At 44.2% G+C, this 19,273-nt stretch overlaps 1 pseudogene; it reads left to right on the forward strand.

Annotated features, from left to right (window-relative positions):
• Positions 1 to 220: 220 nt before the first annotated feature.
• LOC126492154 (ATP-dependent RNA helicase DDX18-like) lies at positions 221 to 15,863 on the forward strand (annotated as a pseudogene).
• Positions 15,864 to 19,273: the final 3,410 nt, after the last annotated feature.

Genomic DNA, 19,273 nt, shown 5'->3' on the forward strand with positions numbered 1-19,273 from the left:
TATCTCTTGAGCTTCATGTGTGGCAGATAACTTTTGGTTAGCTCTGCTAACATAGGGGACTCATATGAAGATGATACCACAAATTCACGAAGATCTGCTTCCTCTGTATTGAAAATGTTACAGGTTGCAGAAGCATTTCTGCCCCACGAGTCTGCTTCCGAGTTCCAACTGTGCATGTGCAGCCACTGCTCAGTGCTGCTTGCTAGTGTGGCCCAGCAATATGTCACACTTACAGATGAAACCTCTGCGCAAGGAGATCAAGAAGTGGAATGTCAGGCTGCGGCAGCGGAACCTGAAGCTGCAAGACGCATCAGATACAAGCCTATTGCAACCTCAAAATAGAGATGTGTCCAAAGAAGGGAAAGTCGGAAAAGTTACAGATAGTTATAAAGCATTCTGTGAGCGTGGGTTCAGCAGAAGCACACAGTGGAGGTTACTCACTCATTTCCCAGTCACCCAGACCTGAATAATCACACAGAAACTATATTAATTACAACACTGTTTGGCCAATGGCTCAAGCGTATTCCTAGCTAGCTCTTATATCTTGAATTAACCCATTTCTATTAATCTGTGTATTGCCAGGATTCTGGTGTCCTTTTCCTTTGGCAGCTATGTGGTGTCTTCCTGATTTTTGCTTACTCTCTCTCTATATCTCTGTTCAGATTTCCTGCCCAACTTTACTCTGCTAAGCCATTGGTCAAAACAGCTTTATTCTTTAACCAACAAAAGCAACATATATACAAAGGACATCCCTCATCAGAGGTGTTCCTGAAGAGACAGTGGAAAACTCAAAAGGTTAAAAACTACTCCCCAAATCTACCACTTTAACCAGTGGAGAAACAACAGCAATGCCATCTCCTGATTCAGAACCAAAAAAGAAAAAGAAGAAAAAGGGGAAAAGGACAAATGAGGCTTGACACACACACACACACACACACACACACACACACACATACACACAAAGCCCAAAGAAAGCCCTGGGGCTCACGAGGAAGCAGAAGATGGTGTGGAGAAGCCAAGTCACAGGGGTGGGGTGGGGTGGGGCAGCTGGCCCCTAGGACTGACAGGGACTTTTGAGGACCCCTCATTTGCTTCCTTGTCTGACCTCATCACTGAAAACACTCTGAAGACTGCAGAAGAAATGGGCTTCAAGTGCTTGACTGAAATCTAAGAAAGTATCAGGCCACTTCTGGAAGGCAGGGATCTTCTGGTAGCCATGAAAACAGGCAGTGGCAAACCCATCTCTTTCCTTATTCCTGTGACTGAACTTGGCTCATTGTCAAGTTGAAGTTCATGCGCAGGGAAGGAACAGGAGTCCTGCTTCTCTCTCCTACCAGAGAACTGGCCATGTAGACCTTTGGCTTTGGGGTTCTTAAGAAACTGATGACACACCATGTTCCCACATATGGGCTGATCATGGGTGCAGTACCAGGTCTGCTGAAGCCCAGGAGCTCATCAATGACATCAACATCACCATGGCATCAGCATCACCATGGCATCAACATCACCATGGCATCAACATCACCATGGTATCAACATCACCATGGCATCAATATCACCATGGCATCGACATCACCATGGCATCAACATCACCATGGTATCAACATCACCATGGCATCAACATCACCATGGCATCAATATAATCATGGCCACCCAAGGCCTGCTTCCAGACCACATGCAGAATACTCCAGGGTTTATGTACAAGAACCTCCAGGGAGGAAGGACAAATATGAGAGCAAGGAAAGAGATATCTTGATTGAGGGAGCTGTTATGGGGTTAGGAAGAAACCTGGCTCTAGAAAATTTCCCAGGAATCCATAAGGATGACTCCAGCTAAAAGCCTAAGCAATAGAGGAGAGGGGGCCCAAACTGACCTTGACCTGTAGTCAGACTGATATTATCTTAAATACCACCATAGAACCTTCATCCAACAACAGATGGAAACAGAGACAGAGACCCACATTGGAGCACTGGACTGAGCTCCCAAGGTCCAATTGAAGAGTAGAAGGAATGAGAATATGAGCAAAGAGGTCAAGAACATGAAGGGTTCATCCACTGAAACAGTTTACCTGAGCTAATGGAGCTCACCAAATCCAGCTGGACTGGGAAGGAACAAGCATAGCACCAAACTAGTCCCTCTGAATGTTGCATGACTGGGGCAGACTGAGGGGCCATGGGCAGTGGCACTGGGATTTATCTCTACTGCATATACTGACATTTTGGGATCCTATTCTCTTTGGATGTGTACCTTGATCAGCCTAGATGTAGTAGGGAGGGTCTTGGACTTTCCACAAAGCAAAGTGCCTTACCCTCTATTAGGATTGGAGGGGGATGGGATGGGAGGCTGTGAGGAGGAAATGGGGGGAGGGGAGGGAGTGGGAATTTGGATTGGTATTTTTTTTAAAAATCTAATAAAAAAATCTCATCTGTTACCCTACAATAAAGGCTTCTTTTACTGTATCTCAAATCAAAAAAAAAAAAAAAAAAAAAAAAGAACCTCCAGGGTCTAGTTATTGATTAGGCTGATTGTATCTTGGATGTTGGATTTGAAGAAGCATTAAAGCAAATTATCAAACTTTTGCCAGTACATCAAGCCATGTTCTTTTCTGCCACACAAACTCCAAAAGTTGAAGACTTCGCAAGAATTTATTTCTCTGAAAAAGAGCCATTGTATGTGGGTGTTGATGACGATAAAGATGTTGTCATGGTGGATGGACTTGAGCAGGGATATGTTGTGTGTCCCTCTGAGAAGAGGTTCTTTCTGCTCTTCACATTCCTTAAGAAGAACCTGAAGGGGGCTGGAGAGATGGCTCAGAGGTTAAGAGCAATGACTGATCTTCCGGAGGTCCTGAGTTCAATTCCCAGCAACCACATGGTGGCTCACAACCATCTGTAATGAGATCTGGTGCCCTTTTCTGGCCTGTAGGCAAAACATGGAGGCTGAACACTGTGTACATAATAAATAAATAAAATCGAAGAACCTGAAGAAGAAAGCAGTGGTGTTCTTTTCCTTGTGTATGTCTGTGAAGTACCACTATGAGCTACTGAACTACATTGCTTGCCTGTCTTGGCCATCCATGGAAGGCAAAAGCAAAACAAGCAAGCAGCCACGTTCTTCCAGTCCTGTAACACAGATTCAGGGATACTGCTGCGCAGATGTGACAGCCAGAGGGCTGCCCTGAAGTGTACTGGATTGCTCATTATGACCCTCGCAGTGACCCGAAGGAATACATTCGTCATGTGGATAGAACAGCTAGGGGCCTGGGTGGAAGAGGACCCTGCTCATCCTGTGCCCTGAGGAGTTAGGTTGCCTTCATTACTTGATGTAATTTAAGGTTCCATTGAATCAATTTGTTTTTCCTGGTCTAAAGTTTCTGATGTTCTGTCTCAGCTGGAAAGGCTAATCGAAAAGAACTACTTTCTCCATAAGCCTGCCCAGAAAGCATACACGTCCTACATATGAGCCTACGACTCCCACTCTCTCAAGCAGATCTTCAGTGTGAACAATTGGCCTCAGGTGGCTCTGCCTTTTGGTTTTAAGGTCCTCCTTTCATTGATCTGAAAGTGAGCAGCCATGATGGCAAGCTTAACAAGAGAGGAGGTGGCAGTGGATTCGGCTACCAGAAAACAAAGAACGCAGAGAAGTCCAAGATCTTTAAACACATCAGCAAGAGGACAGTGGACTGCAGGCAGTTCTTTCACGGGAGGGAATGGCTTCCCATCTGGACCGACTTTGCCCTAATTTCCCCTTTCTCTTTAAAAAGGGAACTTTTTAAAATCACCTTTAGAATCTTTTTATCTTTACTATGATGATAATATTTTATTTTTAAATACTCCCATAACACAAATCATGTCATTGTTTTTAAAAAAATTAAAAACATGTTACAGTTTGTTTAGCTCCCTGATTTTAAGATTTGGTAAAAAATAATGGCATACTTTTTTTTTTTTTTTCGAAACAGGGTTTCTCTAACTTTGGAGCCTGTCCTGGAACTAAACTCTGTAGACCAGGCTGGCCTCGAACTCACAGAGATCCGCCTGCTTCTGCCTCCCAAGTGCTGGGATTAAAGGCGTGTGCCACCAACGCCCGGCTGCAATGGTATACTTTTATTGAAACTATGGCCCCACAGTGAAAGTTCTGCAAAACGTCTGAAAAAAGTTCTGAAGATTGTTGGGTTCATTTGCTTTTCCCTTTCTTTCTGCATATTGTACGTTTCTTGTCATCAGTTGAAGGAAACTTGTCCTAAAGCCCTGGGTCTAGGAATGTGTTGTGGGCAAGAAAAAAAAACATAACCAGGCTTAGTGCAGCCTTATAAACTCAACACTCAAGTGCTGAAGAAAGGAGGGTCAGGAGTTCAAGGTCATCTTCTGCTAGTGAATTCGAGTTTCAGGCTAGCCTGGGCTACACGAGACACCGTCTTAACTACCACCCCTTCAAAAACATTGCAGGGAAATTATCTGTGAACATAACAGGTTTTGTCATGTGTACGTTAATTACACAATCTGCCTGGGCTAAGATGATTGGAATTATTTTTTTATTTTTTTGTTTGTTTATTTTATTTTATTTTTTTAGTTGTTGCAAAAAAATTTTCCCATTTCCCTCCCCCTCCTCGCACACATCACCCCTTCCCCCACTCCATTCTCCCTCCCTCTCGAGAATGAAGAGCAGTCCAGATTCTCTGCTATCTTGTAGGAAATTCTTGTCTGGTTTCTTTCCCAACAGTTCCTCTTGTGGATATATATATGCATGTGTGTGTATGTACATATTTCAAATGATGGTATTTTAATACAAGAAACAGAAAATGAGAGCTGGAGCTGGAGAGATGACTCAGTGATTAAGATCTCTTGTTTCTCTTGCATAGGATCAGGTTTGATTCCCAGTAATGGCAGCCGGCAACCATCCATAGCTCCAGTTTCAGGGGACCTGAAGCCCCATTCTGACTTTTAAGGGCATCAAGCATGCGCATAGTGCTCATACCTACAGGCAGGCAAAATACTCAAACATGTGGAAGAAAATTAAAAAATAAAACAAAAAAAGGACTGGGAGCGTAGCACGTTTGCATCGCGAGTTTAGTGGCATGGATTCCATTCTAGGTACCACCGCCACTAATAAATCCAGATGTTCTGTTTTGTTTTGAGACAGAATCTCCTGCCCCCCGCAGCAGTCTAAAAAATCTTTTATGAGGCCCGAAGAAATAAACATTAGCACATGCAGAGAAAAGACCCTTGGCAAATTAGGGGGTGAGCCTTGGGAAGCTAAAGCGAAGCATCTCATTGGACTGGGTTTTTTGTTTTGTTTTGTTTTTAAGCCCCTGGTGTTGTAATTAAAAAAAAAAAATACCAGAGAAAGATGCCGGCCATGCAACAGAGTTCATGTGGAAGGGTTTTAATTAGGGGAAAAGGAACATAAAAAAGAGGGAAAGGGAGAGGGGAGATGGGGCCTCTGGAGACAGGAGCAGCAGGAGAGAAGAAAGAGGGGGGGACTACGCAAAAACACGGGACAAAGAGACAGAAAAGCAGAAAGGGAGGGGGGGGAACAAACAGACACAAAGACTGTGAGATGAGAGGTGGGCAGGACCCTTTTTAAAGGGAAGAGAACGTAGTGAATGTACAGAGAAGGTGCTCTTAGTGGCTACAGCTGAGGATTTATCCTGTCAGGGCCCCAAGGGCAGGCCTGTTACACATGCCTGAATACTAACACCTGGAAGGTCTTTGTCCCCAAATTTAGGGTTGGTGAGTTTGAAGAAAAACAGGATGTCCGATTGGCCCACAACCGCTGTGTAAACGTGTCCTGATCTGGCCTAGAACTCTTGAGCAGCAGGAGGAAAGCCTGTAGGCCTTTGTTTTAAGTTGTCAGGCTTTTGTCTCAGGTGAGGAGGAAGTCAGCCATCTTTATTAACTAGCCATGGCCCCTCTCCCTATCTGTCTGCCTACTAGGGGGCCTGTGTAAGTTCTAGTCCCTCATTCCCCGCTCCGAGAGGTCAGCCGAGCTGCTGTTAGTGGTTTGGGGCACAGACTCCTAACTGCTTCCAAGCTGGGACAATGTAGAAGAGGTTCTAATGCCTCAGAAAAGGGTCAGGGTAAAGGGCCGTGATAAAATGTACCAGATAGCAAAGATGTGGAACATAAGAAAGCTCTGTGAGGCTAATGTGACCTTGGCATGTGATGCTCATGAGACAGCAACTATACCAAACAAAGGGGAGACTGTTAGTACCACTCTAATTCCTAGAAAAACAGCTGGAGCAGTTTTACCCTTATTAGACAGAGCAAGAGAATAGGCAATGAAGCCATCCAAGGAAATCTTGGCAGTTTCCGTCACAGGCATTTGCAAGATTGGTGATGTTTTACTCACCACTGTGCTCTACAAGATGCACGCCATGGGGTAGGCCATTGGTTTGGAATAAGAGCTCAAGGTGCTTTTTACTGGCTAGTGTAAATTCAGAAGTCAGCCACTGGGTCTCTTTGATTACAACCTCATGGGAAACACCGAGATAAAATTAATGAGCAAAATTCTTGAACATTATTATTATCCTAACTCCTGTTTAGTAAGGTGAGGTGTAATTGTGCAGCATGCTGTTCTGTGTAGCAGAGTCCTGTAGAAGGATAACGTCAGAGAAACGCTTTTCTCTTTAATCTAGACAGACATAAGGTGTGTTTGAACTGTACAATCAGCGATTTGATACAACAGACTCCCGCAAAAAAGAAAATGCCTGAAAACTTGCTAAGTTAGTTAAATAGCTGTTCCTTAACAGTAAGATCCTCTGCCTGCGTACAGATGTAATGTCTGTTGCTGTGCCTGCATACAGATGACATGTCTGCTCCTGTGCATGCATACAGATGTAATGTCTGCTCCTCTACTGTGTACAGATGTAATGTCTTCTCTACTGTGTACAGATGTAATGTCTACTCCTCTACTGCGTACAGATGTAATGTCTGCTCCTATGCCTGCATACAGCTGTAATGTCTGTTCCTGTGCATGTGGACAGATATAATGTCTGCTCCTCTGCTGCATACAGATGCAATGTCTGCTACCGTGCCTGTATACATATGTAACGTCTGTTCCTTTCATGTACAGAAGTAATATCCAAGCCGGGCGGTGGTGGCGCATGCCTTTAATCCCAGCACTCGGGAGGCAGAGGCAGGAGGATCTCTGAGTTCGAGACCAGCCTGGTCTACAAGAGCTAGTTCCAGGACAGGCTCCAAAACCACAGAGAAACCCTGTCTCAAAAAAACCTTAAAAAAAAAAAAAAAGAAGTAATATCCACTGTGTGTGGACACTACCGGCCAAATTTGAGTGAAATCCAGATTCCTGCTCTACAGGAAGATCACAGGTTCAAAGCCTTTTTAACCTAGAGAGCAAATTCAAGTCCAGCCTACATAAGTTGGCAAGACCCTCTCTCAAAAGAAAAAACATAAAAAAGTTTGACTAGGGCTGGAGAGACAGCTCAAGTGGTTAAGAGCATTTCCAGAGGTCCTAAATTCATTTCTGAACAATCACATGGTGGCTCACAACTATCTATGATTAAATCTGGTACCCTCTTCTGGTGTGTGTGTACATAATAAATAAGTAAATCTTTAAAAATGACCACGCAGATGGTCATAATTAATCACTTTTTTTCCATTGAGACAGAAATATTTTTTTTTACCATGAACACCAGGCTGCCCTCAAAGTTTCAGTCATCCTCCTCCTCTGCCTCTCAAGTGCTGGCTGTCAGCTACCACACCTGTCTTAAGATTGTCATTCCAGCTTGCTCTCAGAATGCTTCCTTAGGTTAGGATGGAATGATGCTGGGTGATGCCGAGTGTGCTGTTTCATGTCTGTAATCCCACTTGGGAGGTGGTGGCAGGAGGATCATGAGTTCCAGGCCACCTTCAACTATATAGCCAGTTTGAGGTTAGCGTGGGTTGTATGAGACATCCCCCCCCCCCCCCCCCCCCCCCCCCCCCCCCCCCGCCAAACAAAACAAAAACCAAACAGAGTGACTTGTTGGCTTGCATTAGTTACTGAAGTGACACTTAAGTAACTTAGTTACTTAGACACTCAGAGGTGTCACAAATAATCTTCAGGTCCTCACGTGGTTTCCCAAAGGCCATCTCTGGTCCTTCCTACATTTTAGACACTCTGCTGTGCATCGAGGATAAAATGGTCGACCAGATAGATACATTGTCTGTCCTTGTGAACTTTACAATCTAATGGGAAAACACAGGTTTCATTCCCAGGACACATCTGATGGCTAACCACATCTGTAACTCAAGTTCTGGGGAGATCAGACATCGTCTTCTGGCCTCTCTGAGCATATGGTGCACAGACAGGCATCCGTACAAAACACCCCTACACATAAAATAATAATTAAAAAATAAAAGAAGAAAAAGACTTATAAAATGCACTAGTTTTCAAGCTAATTTTAAACAATTAAAGAGGATAATGGGATGGCTCAGAGTGTAAAAGTGCCTGCCATCAAGCCTGGTCTGATGCCTGGGACTCACATGGTGGAAGGAGAGAACTGACTCCAGCTGGCTCTTCTCTGCTTCACGTATGCCGTGGCATGTGAACACACACACACACACACGCACACACACGCACACACACACGCACACACACACGCACACACACATATGCATGCACACACATGCATAAATGTATACAAAACAAATAAAATGCCATTAAAATTATTGAAAATATATCACTGAAAATAGTTTGTACGGAGGTACTGGGCATGTATGAACAGTGACGCTCCTAGAACACACAGGTCATTAAATGAAAATCCCAGTGCCAGGCATGTGATATCTCCCTGAGGTTCTGCGCGGGGAGACCGCAGAGGCTACCTCCCAGACAGCTTAGGCTACTGTCATTGCTCTTGGCTGCCTACCATAGCAAGATGGTAAGACCCTATTGCTGAAGACAGCACACACTTTTGTTTTTGGACATTTGGGTTAGCACAATCATGAACTAACCAGGTAGCTTCCTCGCTGTTGGCTAGCTTTTATAGTGCAAGAAGGTGCTATGCAGGCAGCCAGGGGAGGAGAACATATCAGTGTTCTTACTCAGGGCTGGACTCTACATGCTACATACAATACTCGTATTTCAGGCAAGATGTGGCCTCTGGTGAGACTGAAGCATGCCTGTTGTGCTGTTGTGTGAGAGACCTTTCATGGGGTGACGCAACACACACACAGATACCCCAAGAAAGGGAGCCCACAACAGACCAAAATAATGATTGCTCCGATGTCCAATTTGGTGAAACAATGCGTTTTTTTTTTAAATCAGGGTTGCTAACAGGAGTATGGATATGGGTTTACTTACAAGGATCGGGGGTTACCTCAAAAGCAGGTGCATCACCAGAAAGCCCACCCCAACATGGGTGATGATTCCTGAAAACCTGCAACCCTGGAGCTCTCTATGCAGTTCGCAGCAGCTCCACAGGTTTTTACAAAATGATTTCTTTCTTTTTATTTATGGTCATTGGTGTTTTACCTACAAGTAGGTCTGTGTGAGGGTGGCAGATCCCCTGGAACTTGAGTTACAGACGTTGTGAGCTGCCGTGTGGGTGTTGGGAATTGAACATGGGTCCTCTGGAAGAGCACCCAGTGTTCTTAACTGCTGAGCCATCTCTCCAGCCCCAAGTTCCATGGTTTTTATTTGTTTGCCTGCGACGTGACCTTTTGTTTACCTCCCTAGGCTCCTGAGCCTCAACTTCCCTACTGCAACACGTTTCAATTTGGAAGGAATGTTGAAATCCAAGGAACAAGCCGCACAGCAGGTTTTTCGGGGGATATCCAGCCACTTTCAGGTTGGATTTGAGACCTGTTCTACAGGAGAGAATCCATACGTAGCACTGCAGACCTGCTCAAAAGTCCATGGCTGAGCAGGACACAGGACCTAGGGTGGAGCCTACTATTGTTATTTTGCTAAACGGTTATGTTGTCAAATTGTCTTATAAATTCTTACATTTAGATCCATAGATCTGTGTTGCTCTCAACTGTGGTCAGAGAAGCCTGTTTCTGCAGTGGGCGGTGGTTAACTTAGAGACTCAGAACTGGTTAAAGCGATGGTAATAAGTGACCATGAGTGCTTAGCTCTGCTTGGATCTCCCTCTCTCTTTCTTTTGAGACAGCGTTTCTCTATGCAGTCCTGGCTGTCCTGAAACTCTGCGTGTAGACCAGGCTGGCCTTGAACTCACAGAGATCCAGCTGCCTCTGCCTCCAAGTACTGAGTTAAAAGGCATGTGCCATCACTGCCTGGCTTCTTCTTTCTATTATTTTTATTATTATTAATTTTACATCCTGACCACGGGTTCCCTTCCCTCCTCTCTTCCCAGTCCCTCCCCCAGGCTTCTGTCTTTTTTTTAAAGAAATGTATTTATTTTATGCGTATGGGTGTTTTGCCTGTATGTATGTCTGGGCACCATGTGCATGCTTGGTATCAAAGATAACAGAAGAGGGTGCTGGATCCTTTGGGATTGGAGGTATGAAGGTTATGAGTTTCATGTGGGTGCTAGGCATTGAGCCTGGCTTCCATGAAAGAACTGCCAGTGCTCTTATACACTGAGCCATCCCTCCAGCTCCTGGCTATATGTCTCAACTCCCTCCCTGAGGCTCAGGGAATATTGTGGAAGGCGGGGTGGAATGAACCTCAGAGCCAGAGGATGGGAGGAGACCTATGAAATACTGTCTTCTGAATGTGGCGTGGCCCTTGCACTTAGGAACTCACAGCAGCTGTGGCAACCTGCAGAAGACCTGCCAGAAATCAGGCCAGTTAAAACTCCAGCAGGGATGAAATGGGGTCATGAAGCCAAGGAGCTCTTGGTGGTTGATGGTTACTAGAAGATAGAAAGTCATTTTTCTTTGGAAATGTGACCACGGGTAAGTTCCTCATGCTTCTCTGATGGCCTCTCACCCACGCACAGACAGACAGCACTGATTTGACTCAGTGAGTTATTTATAAAATAATGAAATAAAAATAAAATAATAGGACATGAAGTAGGGCGAAGGATGTGTTTTGCGATCTTGGGGAATTTGGAGGGGGAGTAAGGTGTGGATATGTATACAGTATGACATTCTCAAAGAATAAATTATTGTTAAAAATTACCTCCCCTAGTAAACCTGAATATACAATAGTAATTACCATAAGTTACAAAGGGCTATGGAATGGAAAATGGATAAAGGCAAGGCTGGATTGTAACAGTGTCCCCATACCTTAGCACAACTGACTCCATGATGGACATGCCATTCAGGCCTTAAAACTCAGCACATAGACAGCACCATCTGCCAAAACTAAAACAAAGGCCTAACCTATCAAAGCCCATAGTTCTGGGAAAGTCTCTAAATGTTCTGAGCTTACTTTTGGCTTCTGTAGGTTTCCTTCTGCCTAACTCTTCTTGTTAACTGAAGCATGTCAACCCAGAACATGTTTCTTTCTTTCTTTGTTTATTGTGTCTTGAAAGCTCACTCTGACTCACCCTGAGAAAAGCTTGGTGCTACACTGGGTTCCAAAAACACCCAGTGTAGTCGCCCTCAAGGCAAGCTGAAAAGACTCTATTGGCTTAAAGTCTGAGAAGTGTTCTCTGGTGGGTACCCCACAACAGGATTTGTTCAGTATAGACTGTATGCATGTGGACAGATCACACACTGGGTCGAGCTCTGAGAGTCCTCCCGAAGAAAGGGAGGAGGGATTGTACAATCCAGGATGCTAAGGTCATGACGGAGGAACCCACAGAGACAACTGACCTGAGCTTGTGGGAGCTCATGAACTCTGGACCAACAGTTAGGGGGCCTGCATGGGATCTACCTCGGCCCTCTGCTTGTGTGTGACAGTTGTGTAACTTGGTTTGTTTGTAAGGCTCCTAGCAGTGAGATCAGCACCTGTCCCTGTCACTTAGCTGGCTTGAGAGGAAGAGGCCTAAACTCAGAGACTTCAACTTAAAAAGTTTAAGGCCAAGGAAGGTGTGCATCCGAACAGACTAGGATCCCCAAAAGCCAGCACACGCAGTAGAAACAAATCCCAGTGCCGTTATCAATGGCTTCTCAGTCTGCCCCCATTGTCCTGGATGGAGGGGGGGGGGAGGGCCTTGAACTTCCCACAGGGCAGGGTACCCTGCCCTCTCTTAGGACTGGAGGGGGAGGGAGGAGGGTGAGTGGGGGAATGGGAGGGAAATGGGAGGGGGGCGGAAGTGGAAATTTTGAATGGCATTATTTATAAAGCAATAAAAAAAAAAGAAAAAAAAAAGTTTAAGGCCAGCCTGGTCTACATAGTGAGTTCTAGGTCAGTTGGAGTTATATAGTGAGACTCTCTATCTCAAAAAAAAATGTTCCTTAAAAAAGCCATATTTTTATTTATGTGAAGAATGACATGGAAATTTTCATAGGGGTTGCATTCAATGTATATATTACTATAGGAAATACTGACATTTAAAATATTAATTCTCCCAATCCATGAGCACTGAACCTTTGCATTTAATTTGTCTTTTTCCAATTTATTTCATTAGTGTTTTGTAGTTTTTATTGTGTAGGCCTTCCAATTTCTTTTTAAATTTATCTCTATATGTTATAATATTGTATTTAAACTTTAAAAACATCTATTCATTTCACTTTGTGTGTTCTGCCTATATTCATGTATTGTGGCAATGTGTCCCTGGGGCTGACAGAGGGTGTTGGAGTCCCTGGGACTGGGGTTACAGATGGTCGGGCCACTGTGTGGTTGCTGGGAATTGAATGGGTGCCTTGCAAGAACAGCACATACTCTAAACCACTGAGACATGTCCCTTGCCCTTCCGCCTTATATTTTGAGACAAGGTCTCTCATTGAACCTGAAGCTTGTTCATTTGGCTGTTTCAAATAGCTGGCCAGTATGCCCCTGATCTTCCTCTGTCTACACCCCACACAATGCTACGGTTACTGGTGCTTGCTGCCATGTCTGTATATTTAAGTCACGGATGGAGCTCTGAACACATCCACTCCCTGAAACCCCTCCTCAAATCAAAACCAAGATTTATAAAAAAATGTCAAAAGTAAAAGAGAAAATTTATTTTCTTTGTTTTGCAAAAACTGCCATATTTAGGGCAGCGTTGGTTTAAGAATCAGCTTGTGGCGGCAGCTTAGGGTCCGCTCAATTCTTCTCTGAGCACAGAAGTCTACCATCACCGCTTTTTCTTTTGAATATCCTTTTGTTTTTTTCAAGGCAGGGTTCCTCTGTGTAGCTTTGGGGTCCTGGAACTTCCTCAGTAGACCAGGCTGGCCTCAAACTCACCAAGATCCCCTCCCTATGCTTCTGCCTCCAGGAGTGCTTGGGTTTGAAGGTGTGGAAACCACCACCCAGTTTCTCTTGAATATTCTAATCTCCGATAGAAACCCTCCTCAGCTTTGCCCCAGGCTTTAAGTAGTGTAATTTACATTTCGATTGTCTTTTACCCCAGGCAACTACATGTTCCTAGTTTTTCCTAAATTTTGAGGAATCCAATCTCAATTCTTTTTTTTTTTTTTTTTTTTTGAGACAGGGTTTCTCTGTGGCTTTGGAGCCTGTCCTGGCACTAGCTCTGTAGACCAGGCTGGTCTCGAACTCACAGAGATCCGCCTGCCTCTGCCTCCCGAGTGCTGGGATTAAAGGCGTGCGCCACCATCGCCCAGCATTCAATTCTTTTTTAAATAAACATTTTATTCGTTCTTTGAAAATTTCATATATGTATATAATGGTGATAGGCTTTTTACTGCTCTTCTTTTGCAATGCTTCATCTATCCCTCATAATTAGACTATTTTTTATCGGTTCTGATAGTTTTATAAAAGCATATAATGAATGCATTTTGATATCATCACCCTCAACTCTTCCCCTTACTCCTTCCAGATCCACTCCTACCCCTCCCAACTTCATGTGCTTTTCCTGAGTCTAATTGTGCTGCTCACACTTAGGGATGTGGGCCATCTACTGGAGCAGCTTACAATTCTTTCTTGTTTGTTTTTGAAACAGGGCTCTTTACACAGCCCTGGCTGTCCTGAAACTCCTTATGGAGACCAGGCTGGCCTCGGATTCACAGAGATCTGCCTGCCTCTGTCTCCTGAGTGCTGGGGTTAAAGGTGTGCACCACACTGGTTTATACAATTTGAAAACATGTTCTTTGGCCTGTAAAGTCCTAGAGTCTGGGAGTCATGTGTTTCGTCATTCACTCAGTTTGCTTAAAGCAGCCTTTTCTTCACGTTCTGCTAATGCTTACTCATCTTCCAGGTCTCACTTCTGCCCAGAAGCCTGTTAGCCTCCACTTTTGAGCTTCCACAACCTTCTTTTGTACTCATGTGTTTAGGTTAAAAATACGTTTGTGTACCCAGAACCGGTTGAGAACTTGATATGTAGACGAGGCTGGCCTCACATTTGCAACGATTCTCTTGCCAGTCTCTCAAGTGCCGGGATTGTAGGCAGGTACTACCAGGCCTCGCTTGCCTTAATTTTTGTTTGCTTCACCAAATTGGGACTAGTTCTGATTAAAAAAGAAAACCTACATAACCCAGTTACGGCGGTACAAGGCTGTAATCTCCCACTCAGGAGAGGGAAGCAGGGTGCAGAGGCCTGAGGATTACAAATTCAAGGCCAGCCTGGGTTACATAACAGCACCAACAAAATAACAAACAAACCCCAAACTGAATGAAAGAATGAATCAAAAAATAAAACAAAATAATTGAATCCACAAACACTTATTGACAAGGTCCGGGGTGCCAGATCCTGTTATGGACTAGAAATGTAGTGGGATCCCTACTCCTGAGTGTTGCTAGCAAAAGCGACAGCACATGGAAGTGCTGTGCATACTAGCAGTGAGGCGCTCGCTCTCATGTCTTTCCAGAGCAATTTGTAAGTGTGTAGCACATTTTAATTTCATAAACTAACATTCTTTTACTCTCCAGGGATGTTTGCAGTTTATTATTAATGGGTTAGCAAAGTTTATACCTGTTCGTAGATTTTTTTTTGACATAGTATCCACACTGGCCTCAAACCCGTGATCATACCACCCAGGTACCGCTTACTATTTTCTTTCTTTTCTTTTCTTTTCTTTTCTTTTCTTTTCTTTTCTTTTCTTTTCTTTTCTTTTCTTTTCTTTTCTTTTCTTTTCTCTTTCTCTCTCTCTCTCTCTCTCTTTCTTTCTTTCTTTCTTTCTTTCTTTCTTTCTTTCTTAAACAAAATCCAAAACTCTGCATCTGTTAACAGTGTGTAGTCCCTGAACCAGACTTGGGAATTGTTAGAATGCAGTTTCTCGGGTCTCATTTTAATCTGCACACAGAATCCCTGCCAGTTCAAGACCCACAGCAGTCTTTGTTTTGACAAACCTTCTAGGGCTCTGGGGTTCATATGCCTCTATAGAAATGGGGCTACTGCTCGGACAGCTACTACACGAACCCTTTTTCTTCCCAGCACCTCTTGCACCACATGTTCCCCACTAGGTTCCAGATTACATCTGCCTCGATTTGGGCCCTCGCTGGTATGCGAGCACTTGCCAGCCGCTCAGTCCACTAGCTGCGAGGAAGGTGGGCCCCATCTGGACGTGTGGAGGAGCGGGGCGCCTCAGCTAGGGGCGGGCGATCTGTGCTGCAGAGCTGCGGGTACAATGGCCAAACGAATATTCTTGGGGACTGTAGCTTTTCTTATATGTCACTGTCTCTTAAAACCGCGAGTCTGGAGGCATCACCTTCTTAGTACTAGGTTTTCTCTACCCCCCTCTCCCCCCATCATCGGTAAAAATCAGAGGGGGACCCCTGGGGCCTATGGCTGTGACACTCCATCATTGGTCGGGCCAGGGCGCATGCGAACCAGTGACAAAGACGTCACTGCAGCTGGAGGAGGCTGTGGGGAAGGGAGGTGTGAGAGCGCAACCTGGTGGGGAGCTTGAGCCAAGAGTGCAGGACGTTGAGTTAGGGGAGCCAGAAGGACAGAAAGGGAGGAGTTTTGGATGGGGCGGGGAGTCCTGGGACTAAGTCCCCCGCAGAGGTGAACCGCTTGTCCAAGCGGCCATAGAGCCACCCGAGGGTGGACAGGCTAGTGGCCGCCAGGGGGTGACCGTGCCCGCAAAAGACTGCAAGAGAGCTCCACATATATTTTGAAAGCCTTTAGTTTTGTATCGGCTGCCATTCCCGCCTTGACATACTAGAGAATATGGATGCTGCGTGACCCGCCTTTGTCAGAGCAGAGCTTACTGAAGCACTGATAGAAACCTAAAAGATGAGACTGGCTAAATAGACCAACAGCTGGAGGGTAGTTCACAGATGACAACGTTCAGATCTTCATTTTTTTAACTTCATAGAGAAGAAGTTTTCAATGTCCTCTAGTTAATCCCAAGCCCCCGCACGTTTTACATTGTTGCAGTTCTGGTATACACATAAGCCTGTATCCTTAGTTACAGCATAATAGTAATAGTTGTAGAATGTTCCATCAGACAGCTGGGCTTAACCCGTTTGCTTTTGCTGGATGTCAAGACAACTTCCCAGTACTCCATCAGGACAAAAATAAATAAATAAAAAATAAAGTCCCTGCAAGGAATGGTCTTCTGTTTAGAACTTTTGCTTCTTGGGAGTGTACACGGATATAAAGGCATTGATGTTGAAGCACAGTCTCTGGGGAAATACCATAAACATTTTTTAAAGGATTTTGTTAAGTCCCTTCCCAAAAGGGATCATACTGGTTGACTTCAGAGGTCAAATCAGAAATCGACTCTGGTGACACTGGGTCTGGTCTGTCTCCAGGCTGGGTTTAATTTCCCTGCCTTGCAGCCGCGCTCAACTTTATTATTAGTCTTGACCTTTGGGGCAAGGCAAACACACACCAAAGGTTCAGGGACAACTTTAGCAACTGCGACAGCTGACATGGTGAGCCACTGCAGCTCATGTTTCAGGCTTGAGCAAGTGGCTCGGATGAATTTGCCTTGTTGAGGGGGGAATCTGAGATGAGGAACAGGTTTGGGAGGGAGTGGATGAGATCAGTTTTAAATATGTTTAGTTCTAAGTACCTTTGGGACATCTAAGGGGAGGTAGCTAGGAGACAGGCGTACATATGGATAAACAACAGCCTGCCCTTCTCTGAACTCCCAGGGCCCCCTGTCTGCATCTCTGTGGCTTATGTTGCCTTTTACCATGTAGTGAGTGACCCTGGAGCTTCTTCAGGCTGGGATAAGGGCCTGCTTTGTGTGTGTGTGTGTGCACACACGTGTGTGTGTGTGTGTATTTTTTTCTCGGGACCCAGCACAGTATTTTCTACCTTGAAAACTTTGGATGATTCCTGTTTTCAGGGTTCTGACCCGAGGAGGAAAGTTTAGAAAGATTGACAGAGTTCTGGGAAGGCTTCCTGTAGGAGGTGGCATAATGTTACTGTTAATAATATGACCATTTGTTGGATTGTTACTATATGCCAGTCACTCTGCGACCTACATATATTGGAGATGTCACTTCTTGCCTGCCATCCTTACATCTCTTTGTGTGTGGAGTCTGGGAGTTCTACTCACAGACAGCTCTTCCTAAATGGTCCAGTAGGGAGTAACTATGTACTACATCTTTCCCTTCGGGGCACAGCGCCTGAACCAAGTCCAGTGTCACCACCTGGGAGTGAGTGGCCCAGCTTTAGTAGATGAGGTGGGCCAATCCGCTCTGCTCTCCTTGGGAATGTGAAATAAGAGATGCAGAGGGATGTTGCCAGTTAGTTGTGGGGAGCTAAGCCGAGAGGTCCAGTACAGCAAGATGCTGGTTGGGTTGGGAGTGCTATGGACTAGGTCAAGTGCCTGTTGAACAGCTAAGTGTACTTGGCTAAGCAAGGAGCATGGGGCAGATGTGCAGAGAGAAGCAGGCATGTAACATGGCTGAGTCAGATTAACGACAAACCTCTAGAGCAGAGCTTCATGCCACGTCTAGACATTTCCCGAAGCTCCAGGCACAATGAGCTCTCTTTGCACTTGAATTCCTATCCTTGGATTTCTGCTTCCTGATCTTGCTTCATTTGGTGTCTGTTTCTTGCATCCAAAAGAGGCCCAACCCTTTCCATAGATTCCATTTAATTTGTGCTTCATCCCCTCCCAGGTGAGTGTTCTTTTCCTCATTTTACAAATGAAGAAACTGAGGCTTAGTGAGATGAACTTGACTAAGTGATTTACCCGGTCTATCTGGTTCTCTGCATTTATTTTTTTTTAAGCATCAGTGTAGCATTGTTATTTAAAATTGCTACCAGTATTTTATTTATAAAAACCTGAAAGAACATAAAGGCTTAATCGCGTCTGATCTTACCCGATCAGACTGTCAATCAGTCACTCTAGTGCACCCCATCATTTTCTAGTTAGACTGCTTTTCCTCTTGATTCTGGTGGTTGGCTCCTTCATGGCACTTAAGTCTCACCTTGTTTGCCACCTCCTCCGAGAGGCCTTTGGTCAACCTCACAACACGAAACCACCTACCCAAATCATTTCCCCACTGCTCTCTGTTAGATTTTTTTTTCTTTTCCACACAGACTTTTCGCTGCCCGAGATTTTCTTGCTCATTTGTATAATTTGCTTTTTGTCTAGCTTCCCTTCCAAAATAGCTACCAAAGCCTCACCCGCATCCTCAGGACCTAAAAGATACTCCACAGGACAACTTAAATAACTATTTGATGAACAAATGAATGAATAAACTAAAAAAGTCCTTAATCAACTCTTACTCCCAAAGTCAATCCCCAGAGGGTAAATAATTTCTTCCATATCTTCCAAGGCATTTTTTATGACTCTACAATCATGCCTATATCTCTATATAAACATAAGTATGATCATATAATTTTTTAAACCAGTGAAAATTCTGTAACTTTCTTTTTTAAACATAATATATAACAGTTTACCAATAACATCTTTATGTATCAGAACCTTATTAAAATGATAACACCATATAGTATGGCAGCATGTGTATATGCCAGAAATTATGTAACCAGGTTTCTTAGTGGGTGTTATTTTCTCTTATTATTGTAATAAGCAATGTTGAATAAATATTCTTGTCGAATACATATTTTCCCAAATGTTCCGCAAATCCATTTTTTGTCTTTTGGCTTTCTTTGTCACATATGTGATGACCAATTTTATTTAAAGTTACATATGGTCACGTATACAACATGGTGCTAAATTCTTTTATAGAATCTGGGTTTTATTTTATGCCTTACAAAGATGTTACTAGTTCCCAATACTGATATTAATAGTGATTTATCCAACCTTTCTGCTAGTACTTCCATGGTTTTAGTTTTACAGTTAAACCTATGTGGAATTTATTTTGGGGTAGAGTTGGAGTAGGGGTACAG

This window comes from Alexandromys fortis, unplaced genomic scaffold, assembly GCF_014885135.2.
Source record: "Alexandromys fortis isolate MF-2015 unplaced genomic scaffold, M_Fortis_MF-2015_v1.1 scaffold_295, whole genome shotgun sequence".
Lineage (NCBI taxonomy): Eukaryota > Metazoa > Chordata > Mammalia > Rodentia > Cricetidae > Alexandromys > Alexandromys fortis.